This window comes from Buteo buteo, chromosome 17, assembly GCF_964188355.1.
Source record: "Buteo buteo chromosome 17, bButBut1.hap1.1, whole genome shotgun sequence".
Classification (NCBI taxonomy): Eukaryota; Metazoa; Chordata; class Aves; order Accipitriformes; family Accipitridae; genus Buteo; species Buteo buteo.
In genome coordinates, this window is record NC_134187.1 from 23,331,190 (window position 1) to 23,344,915 (window position 13,726).

Consider the following 13,726-nt stretch of genomic DNA (forward strand, 5'->3'; position numbering starts at 1 on the left):
TCCCAACGAAATTAAGTTTTTTTCAGGAGGATGATTTTATAGATGTATGTGCATTAACACACCTACTATCTGGAGTCATGTTGCATTTTATTAACATATCAACACATGCACTATAAACGTCAAAGTCTGAAATTCTTTTTCTTGTCACTTCATGAAGCCAATTGAACTGCTGTGCTTATCTACCATGTGAAAGAGTTTTCTCAAAATTTCTTCTTCTCCAACTGTCATGACTCCTGGCATCAACATCAGATACTAATTTTGACTTTATCAAAGAATGTTTTCTTCTTTTCTTTCTTTTAAGTCAGTTCTGTCCTGCATTCAGCTGGGATGGAGTTAATTTTCACAAGAGGCTGGGAGCGGGCACAGCCAGGACAGCTGACCTGAACTAGCCCAGAAGATATTTGATACCATATGACATCACGGTCAGTATATAACTGGGGGAGTCAGCTGGGGGGAGGAGGAATCATGGCTCAGGAATGGGCCGAGCGTTGGGTTCCAGGTGGTGAGCAGTTGCATTGTGTATCACTCACCTCATATATTCTTGTACTAGTATTATTGTTATTATTGTCTCTTCTCTCCTTGTGTTGTCCTATTAAACTGTCCTTATCTCAACCCACAAAATTCTGTCTTTTTCTTATGATTCTCCTCCCCATCCCACTAAGGGGGAGGAGCGAGGGAGTGGCTGCGTGATGCTTTGCTGCCGGCTGGGCTTAGAGTGCCTCTTGGTTTCTAGTAGCTGGGTTGGAGGCTGTTGAATCTATAACTCCTTGACCTTGTTGGCAACAATAAATTACATTTTTTTTCTGCCTTCCTTCAAGCCTTTTACTTCCAATCCCACCCCTCTGACACTTCTTGTACAGAATTTTCTGTGAGAGTGAGTTAACTGACCCTTCAACTCATCTCAATTTCTGCGTCTGGAAAATGTTGCTGATATCACCAACCTGTTGCATAATGATACTGTGAGAATTAAAGTACTATAAAAATGAAAAATATATTCTTATTGCCTTCTATTTTTATTTAGTTTTGGAATAGTAGTTTAATTCTGGATATACCAGTTTTAAAACCACAACTGTAAAAAACATACGCCAGTTCTTTCACAGCACTAACTTTTACTAGAATACCTAGACTTGAAATGTGCTTACCTATGAAGGCAGTTATTTTATATGTTTACTCTTTTATTACGAGAGCTTAATTGGAAGTTTGCTCATCAGGCTATGGAGAGTTTAATTAAACTCAATGAAGAAAACACCGAGAGAAAAAAAAAAGCAAGCTCTTAAATGTGCTATTTTTGTTCTGATTTTACAATGACATTTTTCTCCCTGATTATCCTATCTCATATTAATAAACAAAACAATAAAAACCTACCTCTGGATTCTGCTAATTTAAATATTGGCAGCTTTCAGGCTTATTTTGTATTCTCAGCCTGGCTTGAGTTTTTTAGCATCTCCAAGAGAGCCTGGAGGGGCTTTTTTCATTGGAGTTCATATCTCAGGCACACAAAAAATATCATTTATTTGCTGCTTTTATTTTGTGACTGGGGAGGGGGACTGCTTGCTCACTGCAACATTTGGATCTCCTTCAAAGTTAATGGGAACATGCTTGTGCATCAACACGAAGACAGGGGAATGTGGCCACCTTTTTAAGGAGAAGATATGAGAAAAGACATTCTAAGATGATGTTACACTTATTAACTAGAATGCTGTCTTACAAATGGAGTGTGGAAATGAAAGAAATAAGCTAATGGTGCAAGATGTAGGCACTTACCTGGTGGCACTCTGCCCTGTGTAAGCCCTCTCCTTTTCAGGAGTATTTCTCCACTCAGTGAGTTAATCTTCCACTCAGAGAAGGTACATGCAGAGCTTGGATGCTGAAATTTTGCTTAGTCACCATGCTGAGAGAACTGTTTAACCTTTTCTACTGTTAATAACATTTCTGTATCAGTGCTTTTCCACCAACAGTAACAACGGCTTAGCCACACACTTTCTCCATCTGTTAACTTGGGGTGCACTTTACCACTTCTGTGGCATCCATAGACATCTCCCTTGCAAAAATACTTGGACCAGGGTTAAGCATGCAAAGTATCTTTTCAATCTATGGATTGAATGGAGAGGATTTTCTTTTCCAAGTAGAGGATTTCTCCCATTATTTTTCTGGAATACAGAATTTTTTCTTTGTCAGTTGCATACTTAAATCTAGCCTAAAACCCAGAGTGACTGTAGAATACCCATACTACGAAGAAATAATGGAAAAGATTCTGATCTCAGTTTAGGCCAGTAATAAAGCTGGATTTACACTGTCATGAGACTAGAACTTGAGTCATCATTTACAAAAAAAGAGGACACTTTCCTAAATTTTCTGTTAGCAGACTACAGATAATTCTCAGACAGCTACAGCCTGCAGACTATATGCTCCCTCCTCCCCTTGCCTTGCAGCAGCATGTAAAAACCTGGAGAGAAGTTAGGGATTAATTTAAAAGCCTCAGCTGCACGGAGGATGGCACGCACCATGGGATAGATAAAAACTATGTCACACTGATTCTTTAAGCCTGGCTGTCTAGAAGGTAAAGAATAAACCCTCCTGAGAAGTGGAGAAATCAAAAGGAGGAAAAACTGGAATAGAAATGGCTTCAGAACACAGGGATCCATCAGCAGAGAATGAAAAAAACAAGGAGCTGATTGTTCAGAAAACAGTATATATACATTAATTTTGCCATTCATTCTCTTAACATTTGACTACATTGAAGCAGTAGAAAATACAGTGAACAGTAGAGACTCTAGAGGTGAAATTTTACTTTATTTATACTGGTGTAAATTGATTTCAGTGAAAAAAAATGAGGTTTATGATGATGTAATAAGAGAACTGTCAGTCATATTTTTCAAAAATATATATCTCTTATCTAACATTTTCAAAGAGGTAATTTTTTATACAAGCAGAAAGCAAGAAAATGCTACTGTCACATCCAGTATGAGATCTAGCAAAGACTTCCAAAGTGTGAGAAGTAGTGCAGGAAAAAAATGACATACTAAAAAGGTGCCAGAATTTGCAATAACCTTCCAGTGAGAATCATGAGGAAGAAAAACAATGAATGTTTAAAAAAGACAAAAAGATTTTATAAGTTGACTTTAGCATGAAACTGGATCTGAGTATCCTTTAGTCTTTGGAATTGGAAAAAGAGGGTGAAAAAGGAAAAGGTCCCTGGAGAAGATATGGGAATATGTGAGGGAGGAACTGGGTGGCCAAGGATGCTCACTCTGGAAACACAGTTTGCTTACAAAAAGGTACTGCAGATCTCTGTGCCACACTGGGGACTGGAGACCATATGTCTGCCAAAAAGGCCAAAAAAAGCTTGAAAGGAATTTGCTTCACTTATTTTCAGTCTATCTTCCTGGCGAATTCAAGATCAAGAAGAAATGGAAATGCAGCTTCTCAGATCAGCATAGATCTTTGTTCCAAAGAAAAATAAAATAAATTTTAAAAGCTTTTAGTTACCTCAGTGTTTCTTGAACTTCCATGGTTTGATCATTCAAAATAGCTAAGAAACACATGTATAGGAGAAAACCAACTTAGTCTGGACTGCAAACCTCTCTGTTTTGTAAGTAGGGACAAGAAACATGAAGAAGTTACAGGCTTTCCTACAGTGTCTAAGCAGACAAATGCTCATGTTAGTCCTGCTTTGGGTTCAGAGGAGAGATAAATACACTCCTGTGTTGAGAGTCCGAGAGAAACATTTTTTCAATGGCACCCAAATTTAAATTAAAGCAGCTTTCTAATGGTGGCATCATAGTGCCACACAGGATCATAAATTAATCTAAGCCTTGAAGTTAATCTCCCTAAACATTTCCCCCCTGGTGCACTCTCCATAAGACCACAAGAGGTTTTATACTCGAAAAGGCATCTTTTAGTAAAATCTAAATGAGAGGAATTGCCTTTTCACAAAAAAAAAAAAAAAAAAAAAAAAAAAGTGGGTAAGACAGAATAGAAATGAGACAGATTTACACAAAAATCTGTTTTTGACCACTGTGTTCCTGCAAAGAAGGTCCTTGTTTTAGTACTTTCAGTGTCTTCCAGGAATCTCTGGTCTCATCCCTAGGAAATATTTCTTTCTGTCACCATGAAGGCCTGGCCCTGTCTGTCCATCCTCTGCTCCTCTCACTGAATTTTCCCAAACTGTCAGCTTTGCTGACCTCTTTCTTGCTCCTTTCTTCTGTGTTGCACCTTGCAGTCTCAAAGCGTCTCTGCCCTTGGGCAGAGCAAATATACTACAGCAGCAATGTGATTGGGAAAGAAAAGGCTTCTGTTTTCTTCATGGATATTGGTGGGCAACCCCTCATCTCTTCCCAGTGACTTTAATTTTAAAAGGAACATACCAAAAAAACTGAGAACAAACTAATAAATAATAATAAGACTATCAGTCTGGCATAGCGAGATTCTAGATTCTTTCCTCTGGATGTGAAATGCAGAGTAGCCACTGTCTTGGTAGTTCATCAGAACTGTAAATTATTGACAACAGTTTTGTTGTAGTGCTTCCTAAGAGCATCAGTCATCCATCAGGACCCATTGCCCTCTGTTGTGTAAAGAATGAGCTCAGAGCTGGTCCCTGTCTCAAAGAATTTAAAACCTATGCTTAAGAAAAGTCCTATCAGTGGAGACAGACAAACAGGTGAAAAAATCCCCCCAAAAGTAACAAAACCAACCAGTATATTAGGTAGTTATTTCAGCTCACAAAATATTGTCAGGTATAGAAAAGTCTCTTCCTGTGAAAGATTTTGTCTTTCTTATTCTTCTATTTTTCACACTTCCAATAAAGAGATTTATTTTACAATCCTGCAATCTGGATCAATCAAATAAACCTAAGGTAATGTAGTTCTCACACAGCTGAGAAAGCTGTATATAATGCTATTAAACAGTTGCAAAAATAGTCACATAATTGCCTTATTTAAAGTCATCACGTACATGGTATAAAGACGCATTTATGTACACAAAAAAGCAGCTGATCAGCAAAGGGGAACAAGAGTTTCCATAGCTAGAAAGAGAAACTAAGAGAGGGCACCTCTTAAGCCATGATAACTGTTTCTGCTTTCACCTCTGCTTATGGATTTGTTGTTGGGAGCACAGGGTCAGGAGAAGAAATGTGCAGGAGACTCAGGATTCATGCGGTCAACGTGTTGCAGTTGGAAAACAAAAACCCAAAGCAGGACTAATTGCCCATAAGGCAGTTGAGACCTGATTTCAGGCGTAATTGCCCATAAGGCAACCGAGATCTGATTTAACTAACACCTAGAGAGCATCAGTGACCAGAAGTACTAGCAGCAGGGTATGCAAGCAGGGCCTTAGCACTTAACACAGCAGTTGGCATGCAAGGCTTTCAGTGCAATGAGCACGGTGATGCAGTACAGGACTTAGTCCTCAGCACTGCCTGGAACAACTGGCTCTGTCATGTCAGAGGCTTTGACCCAAAAAAGAGGGAGGACAAAGCTATCCGTGTTTTAGGCTTTAGGAAGTGCTGAGTGTTCCTCTCTAATGCTTGGGGGAGATACCTTGGGAAGGTGTGCTCTAACCAAGTTGCTGAATTACCAGGATAAGGGATCGGAGAAGGATGGAAACAAGTCATATGGCATCAGGGATGTCAACTGAGAGATGGAAAAGCTTTTATGGACATGCTTTTATCCCCTGGTTATCTCATTGAGGAACAAGGCCTTCTGGGAAGGGGCAGGAATCAGATAACAAAGTAGACCGAGACCAAATATGCCAACAGCTTTTCTAATCTGGCAAGTAGGACCTTACACTAGTTTTTTGGGGGGATTGGACATCAAAGCAAAAAGAGAAAGGGAGAAACAGGCGACTGCAGCTTGAACAGGAGTCAGCAATGTAGCCTTGCAGCAGTGAAGGCTAACTGCATACTGGGCCATATTAGCAAAGTGCAGCCATTTGGTCAAAGGAAATTATTATCCCTATCTAGCTGACTCTTCTGAGACTGCATGTGGAGAGCTGTGTCCAGTTTTGTATTTCCCTGTACAAGGAAGTCCTTTGGCAGAGGAACACCAATGTGTGAGAGGAGGCCAAGGAAGTTGACTTTGTTCAACTTGAAGAAGAGAAGGCTAAGGGATGATCTAATGCTGTCTTCAACTACCTAACAGGTGGTGAAGGAAAGGACAGATCCAGATTCTTCCTGAACATTGAGAAAGAACAGGCGGTCATGGACATTGCAGCAAGGTAAATTCTAGATAGTTATATGGAAAACTTTTTCACCACAAGGGTGATCAAACACTGGAACAAGTTGCCTGGAAAAGTTGCCAAACCACCCTTGGTAGTATCTGAAATCTGGTCTGAATTCAAAGTCAGTCCTGTGTTGAGCACACATTTGATCCCCAGTGTCTGTTCCAGCATTTTATTTTGCATTAAGCCATCACTGAATTAAAATCAGAAAGGCTTAGGCTGCTGTGTGAAAGAAGAGAATTTCCTTCTTTCTACTCTGTGCGTCGTACCTGTTTGTAATTTTCTGTTGCCTGATGCTCAAACTTGAAAGAAATTATTTTGAAAACTGAACAATGTCATTCAATCCTAATTAAAAATACCATGGAGGGGAGAAGGGGACAGGAAAAAGGTAGAAGATGAAGTAGTATCCTGATGCTTTTGTGCTTTCATACTTGAACACAGATAAAACTGTCCTCAAAGTAGCTTTAATTCATTATGAATTTCATGGTAGACTTTTGAAATAATCTGTATCTATTTCCTTCTAGGCTACAGCAATGAAGGACCTGATTTCATAGTTGCCATGACCACACCTCATATTAAATAGAGATAGTCATGATACTTTTTTAAATATGCTCGTAACAGCACATCACTTTGAATCTTCCTTTTATTATTTTCCATATTACTTTCCCCATCCAGGGTTCATTCTAAGTTCTTCTAAGTTCTTGCTGGATATTTTATATCTTTGATAGGCTATTTTCCTGCTTCAATTGTTTTTAGACTTTCTTCTACATCCCTACTAACCTTTTTTATTCTTTCAGTATTTATTGCTAACATGACATGCATAACCTTTGTATATACGTTAATTTAGTTTTAAATACTTTCAGTCCGTTCCCTGCCTTTTCATTGTGTTATTATTCCTCTCAACTTGCCCTGAGAATTTCAGCTTTTTTGGGGTGGGAATTCAGTTACATACTTCATGCAAATTCTTCAGATTCAGTGTGCTATACTTAACCTAATTCTGCTCATTTCACTAATGCTTAGAAACATATATATATTCAAATAATCAGTCTGTTTTTAAAAAACATTTTTCAGGCTGTAGGCAAGGGTTGTTCCTTTAGTTTTCGTAGATGTTAATCCACTTGAACATGAAACAAGCTTTTACACTGTAAGGTGCAAATGATGGTGTCCCTATCTCAGCTGCAAGCCCAAGTTCTATAATAAGACAATTAATTGTATCAATAATACTTGTTATATTTTTTGATTTATAATCACGTAGCCCTGCAATACAGTATTGCCATTGTTAGTAGGAGGCCATAATTTTTGTACTGCATTTGCAGGTTTTCAGGACTGAGACAACTGGTCTGTCTCAACTTTTCCTGACTTACCTGCAGCTTCGTTTCGCTTTGTTTAGCAGTGACAGCGATTTCTCTAAAAGAGTGGGTGTAGTGATCCTGACAGGAAGACCATCATACATTGAGGAGTTAGTGATCCACATAACAGTTAACCTGACTGGGCACAGGCGTGTGCTGTGCTATCATGCATGTACAGCACGGCTTTCAGCCCTGTGCTGTGCTGCATGTCTCCCCTGGCCGCAGGATGAACGCAGCAGGCTAATTGTAACAGAGGAGCATGTGGGCAGTTCCCACTCTGTTAATACACCACCTGGGTGTCCTTGCCTTTACCTAGAAGGGCAGCAAGAAGTTCTCATGTGAATATCCTTTTTATCTGACAGTAAAAATAGCTAATAGAATTGCTTTCCTTTAAGAAAGTCCTATAAGAGTTCAAATGACCAAAATGAGGTAACATTTCTATGGACAGGACCTTAACAGCATGCTGTGCCTTGGTTGGAGTCTGTTTGATACCACACAACTTGGAGTTCCCAGCATCTGAAGGGATGTAGAATTGTCTATACTATCCTCTTTTTCTTTATACTGTTAGCTCTGGTAAAGAGTATTTTAAGAGATACTTTGAAAATTTTGAGTGACTTTCTTATTCAGATCAAATGAAACACGCCCCCCCTTGAGGCAACACACCAGAAGCCTATGGCTAATTTATTTTTCTTTTGTTTATCTTTGTGTATTACAACCACAATTTTATATAGATAGCTGTAACAAGCAGTTTCTCAATGTAGAATGAGGTATTTATGACTTTAACATAATGACATAAAGCAGAGAAATGCAGACCTGGTACAACTGCAGAGGCCTTTGGAAGCGGAGACACAGGATGCAGAACAGGGAAGTACATGCTTGGGCTGATAAGAGATAAGGCACAAGCTTGGCACTGGAAGCCTCATGGGTATAAACAACTTACCCATGGTCAGTAAACGAAACAGAGATTTGGAGCTGGTAAAAAGTGGTTTTAGGTGTAACAGAGAGAACAAAGAAGTAATACCTAACATACATGAAAGATATCATATACAGTGAATTTGGATATAGCATGGAAGTGCAAACCAATGAAGAAAGAGAAAGGTGTAAAAGTACATTACCAAACATACAAAACTGTCCCCAAGTGGATCCTAGACTTAGGAAGAAGCCCTCGACATCATACTCCCGGCAAAGTACTCCACATGATGGACAAATCCCATAAAACTCCAGCCAAGATGAAACCACCAATCTTAGGACTCCAAAGAGCAGGGGAAGGGGGAGCAACTGAGAATCGTTCTACACACACTGAATTGTTATTCCTTCTTTTTCTGTAACAATTAAATCTTGGCTAATAATGATTAGACTCATAAGATTTCAATTATACTAACAATTAATTCTTGACTTTACTTACACATGAAGTATACATCCTCTTTGTCTGTGAACAAGATTTTGAGTGTAACAGATGTATGCATTTTACCTGTCTGACTTTCAGTACAGCTTGTTTTCCAAAACTGGCTATGCATCAGTAAATGTTCACACCTTTTCATTGTAGACACACATTTTAGGCAGCACCCCTAATGTTTAAACTGTGTGTGATATAAGTCAACAGGCAACCTTTCAGGCTTTGTTGTTGTTGTTTATCTTAAGTATGTACTTAAGTGCTTCTGCTGCCACTAAGCTATATCACCTCCCCTCTCTCTAGGCATGCAAAGAGTATCAAAACATACTTCCAAAACTGCAACAGTCTATTAAAAAAAAAACAACCCAAACCCCAACCTGCAACATTCTAGTTCAGAGAGAACACAGCACCAGTGTTGAGTTACACTTGTAAAAAGGGAGTGAATAATATGTGAAATAAGAAAAATCTATTCAAATGTATTTACCCTTCAGATGTACACAAAACATTTAAAAAAAATTCCTCTAATGCTATAGGTCACATCCTGGACTGGTGTAGCAGAATGTTACATACATGTCTAATGGTGCAAAACTGCCTCTCAGAGTAACTGACCACTGGGTGTAAAGAAAGGCTCACAGCCCAACAGACAGTGTTCCTTTCCTGCTCACCTCTCTATGGCCAACAAATAAAGTATTTTGAGAATATCCTCAGTGACTGCCCTTGCAGTCCTTGGTCACCAGGACACAGAGAAACCCACAGCTACTCTGACTGATGAGGGAGATACAGCAACATAGACTGGCAAGTGGTCAATAGGCTTAAGTTCATATTTTGTTTTCCCTGGCCCCTGTGGCTGAGCAATACTTGGCATGCAGCTTTGGCTCCAGTCCTACTTGTTCTTCTCATAAACTTTTTTGATTTTTATTATATCCTGAAAGGTTTGGTCCTCTGTGTCAAACTTGTGCTATCACTGAGCTTGTTTTCAGACAATAAGTAAGAAATTATTTCCCTTGTCTTCATTACCCATTTGGGTATATATAAAGTGCAAACATGGCATATGTGCGTTCAAATGTATGTTTGTACATATAAGTATATACTTAGATGTAGTAAAAGCAGGGAAGAAATATTCACAAGTTAAATGTATATAAACATATATGTATTTAGAATGTATATGTGTGTATTTATATATATAAAAATACATGCAAGTGTCCATATGCAAACAAATGTTCACATATTAAAATCCAATGCCACACAATAACATTTCTTAATTTAACATGCAGTACAAAAATTAGGAAAACATCTTATGTTTGTGATATGTCCTTATGAACAGCCAATACTTACAACATAAATTCTCAGCCAGTTACTCTGTTTCCAAATACCTCCCAGCCTCCCACAGTCTCATGTGCTCCTTTTTATATGCTACCCATATATCTACTAACTCATTCAACTTAAATTAAATCAATTACAAATCCCCACAGCGCCCTAATTAGTGAAATATACTTAACCAAATCTATCAATAATTATTTTGAACATCTCATAATATCACAGCTAGAAAAACACTCAAGTGAAAACTAATTAATTGCTATCAACAAAATAAAGAGATCCTTACATCTCAAATACCATCACACGCACATAATTAGCTAATACATTTTAAATGGGTAAATTACATGGTGGGAAAAAAAATCTCAAGAAAAAGCTAAGTGTTAAATTTCTTTCTCTTACAGTTAAATAAAGAACCATTATGACAAAGCAGGTAGTAATGTAGAAAAAACAATAGACGTAACAATAGTAGCTGCAATTGGTGCACTTGAGCAGGCATTGCGTGTGATGTCTTGGCAGCAAAGATTTAGGCATGTGAGCCAGAAGTTCTCTGTCACTGGCAATGTGAGAGAGGGTTTGGCCACTAGGAAGACTTGTCACTTGTGATTTTTGTCACAGATAGTGTGAAAGCAACTGATTGTATCAGCTGAGGGCACTGAAGAGGTTGAAATATGTCCTGGTCTTATGTGAAGTAGAGTTTTATAGTGATTAAGATGCAAACAAAGGCTAGCAAATTAAATTGTATATTTTTGTAGGATTGTGATTAATGAGAAATTGAATTTATCGCTGTTAGAAACATTCACCATAAGAATAGGTAGGTAACAAACATTCAGGTTTCTTCATGAGAGTCACAGGCATTTCACTCAAGTTAATACAGTTCTTAACAGATTTGAACACTATTAAACCAGAATGTTCCTGAAATTATTAGTTTTGTGTCCACATCTCTTAAAATTCCTTACTAGTGTTCCTGGTTCCATTCCTATTACCCACCCAAGGTGTAAAAATCTTTTGCCCAAAGATAAATCATGGGTCAAGATTCTCTGGCCCCAGTGATTTAACTGGGAAGGAAAGGGGAAGGAGCAGGGAGAGAACGTTTCTTTCAGAAACAGAATGAAGCAACCTTCATTTAAAGAAATGTTTCTATTGCAAATCCAGGAAAATTCCAGTGCCTTCCAGTTCCAGTGTAACCTTCCTTGTCTACTGCCACATCTGCCTGATGGAAAATCCCTTTTTCCATCAAGCCTATTTCCACCAAGAGATAACAGGGTACAGCCAGATTGTGTTAATGCAGATGCTGTATATTTCAGGGAGATTCTGAAATATTGGTCAAAAGAAACTGTAGTCCAATAATGACATTGTCTAGCTTAATTCAAACTTCTCCTCCTCCACCCTTATATCCTGTTTTTCTAATTTAATTTTGCTAATTACTATTCTTTTTTAAACTCAATTAAACTTGCAACCTTTTCCCACCTGAACACCTAGCAGATGAAATATGCCATTGAACACCAACTTAGTTACTTATCTGGGAATGAATTCTGTCACTGAGTTGTGCAAAAGAACCATACAATGTGACATTTGTATGCAAATTTAATAAAAAATTGACCATAACTCACTCAGGAACAGAGTACTTGGACAGTGATAATTGCCTAATTAACAAGACTGGTGGAAGAAGATAACATTAAAGATGTACAGTATTGTATATGAAAATAGACTGATTGGTCCTAGGCTCAGACATATTTCAGATTTCTTTTAATAGCTTCCTGTTTGTCAGTAGTATTTATCCAATCTGGCGTTAACATTAGAACTAAATATAACAGCACAAAGTTGAGTCTGAATATGTTGCTCATTAGAACTTTTCACCCTTAATTTGAAGGACTGTGTGATAATGTGATTTTATATTTGACAATCCATGACAACTGAGTTGTCTGATTATTTTAAAATGAGAATACATAGTAGAGCTGATTTTGTTTCTACTTGCAATGATTTTGCACTGGAGTGATACAGCAGATGATAAACGTTGTATAGAATGTCATTTGCTCTTTACAGTTTACAACACTGTCCTCATCTGTCTTCAGATGAATGAAATAATACCATGTCATAGACTTGATCTTATCAGAAACAATGAAATAAAATTATGATCATGAGTTATACATTTAATTGATAAAACCCAATTTACAATTTTCATAGTTTAAGCAAGTCCCAGAAAAAGTGGCAGTTTTCCTTTCTAACTTCCTTTGAGCACTGACAGGCTGAGGCAAAACTAGAGGTGAAATGTGAAACAGAGACAACAGCTCACTAAGAGGAAATCAGGTGAGACAAGAAACACATTTGATGAGATAAGCATTGATTCACCGTGAATTTTTTACACAGGGAAACCATTAAAAAAAAGAAAAAAAAAGAAAAAAGAAAAAGGAAAATAAAAAGAAAAAGAAAAAGGAAAAGGAAAAAGAAGAAAAAGAAGAAAGAGAAAAAAATGAAAAGAAAAATCAGTTGGTACTTCAGAAAATCTCTGGTGAAAAATGTCATTAAAGGCACTAGAATATACACACAATAAAGTATCTGCAAGTAGCAGAATGTATGTAAGTCTAGGATGAAGTTTAATTGACACAGATTTACTCCTGGTAAAGTTGTGCTATTCTCATTGACTTGATCACCAACAGGAATCAGGAATTCATAGCATGGCTGTGAACTGTTTCAAGTTGACTATGAAATTATGGATAATAGAGAAAACAGTAGAAATACTGACTTTGCTCTTTAAAAGGAAATAATTTGATAAAAAAGGGAAAGGCTACTAAAGAAGCTAAGGAGGCATGGGAAAGAGTTGTAACATCACTGAGAAAAAAAATTGATTTCTCCAGTTTAGCAGCATAAAAACTTGTTTATGAATATAATCAATAAGGAGTTGTATAAAACCTGGAGTAAGGAAGAAAAATTTGCAAATGTCACAATTTTTAAGAAGATCAAGAGCTAAAAGGAGTGTGAGAAATTCTAAGGAACTGTAAAAAAAAGGGAAAAAAGATATAAACATGATGTCAACATACGTAGGACGCACGATGATGTGAAAAATCTGAACTACTCATGCAGATTATGTAAGAACACTTTTAAAATAAAGAGGGGGCAAATGGTTCTCAAGTAATTAAAATATTTTTTTTTGTTCTTAAACAGTTTGAATTCTGGTTGTTTCTAAAAGATCAAACGCAGAGTGAATTTTTATGAAGAACAGAGAGAAATCAGAAAGATGTAGCAAGCAGGCATTAACCATACACATTGTCAAGGCTAACATTACTAAAAAAAAATAAAATAATCAAAGCAACCAAATAGCAAAGTCACGATTAAACTGTGCGGCTGAGTTAAAGGCAATATTATTTTAAGTAAGTAGTAGGTCAGATAATAAACTCCAACCAAGTAATCAGAGCACAGAATCAAAAGTCTGAAAATTTCAATATTTCACCCA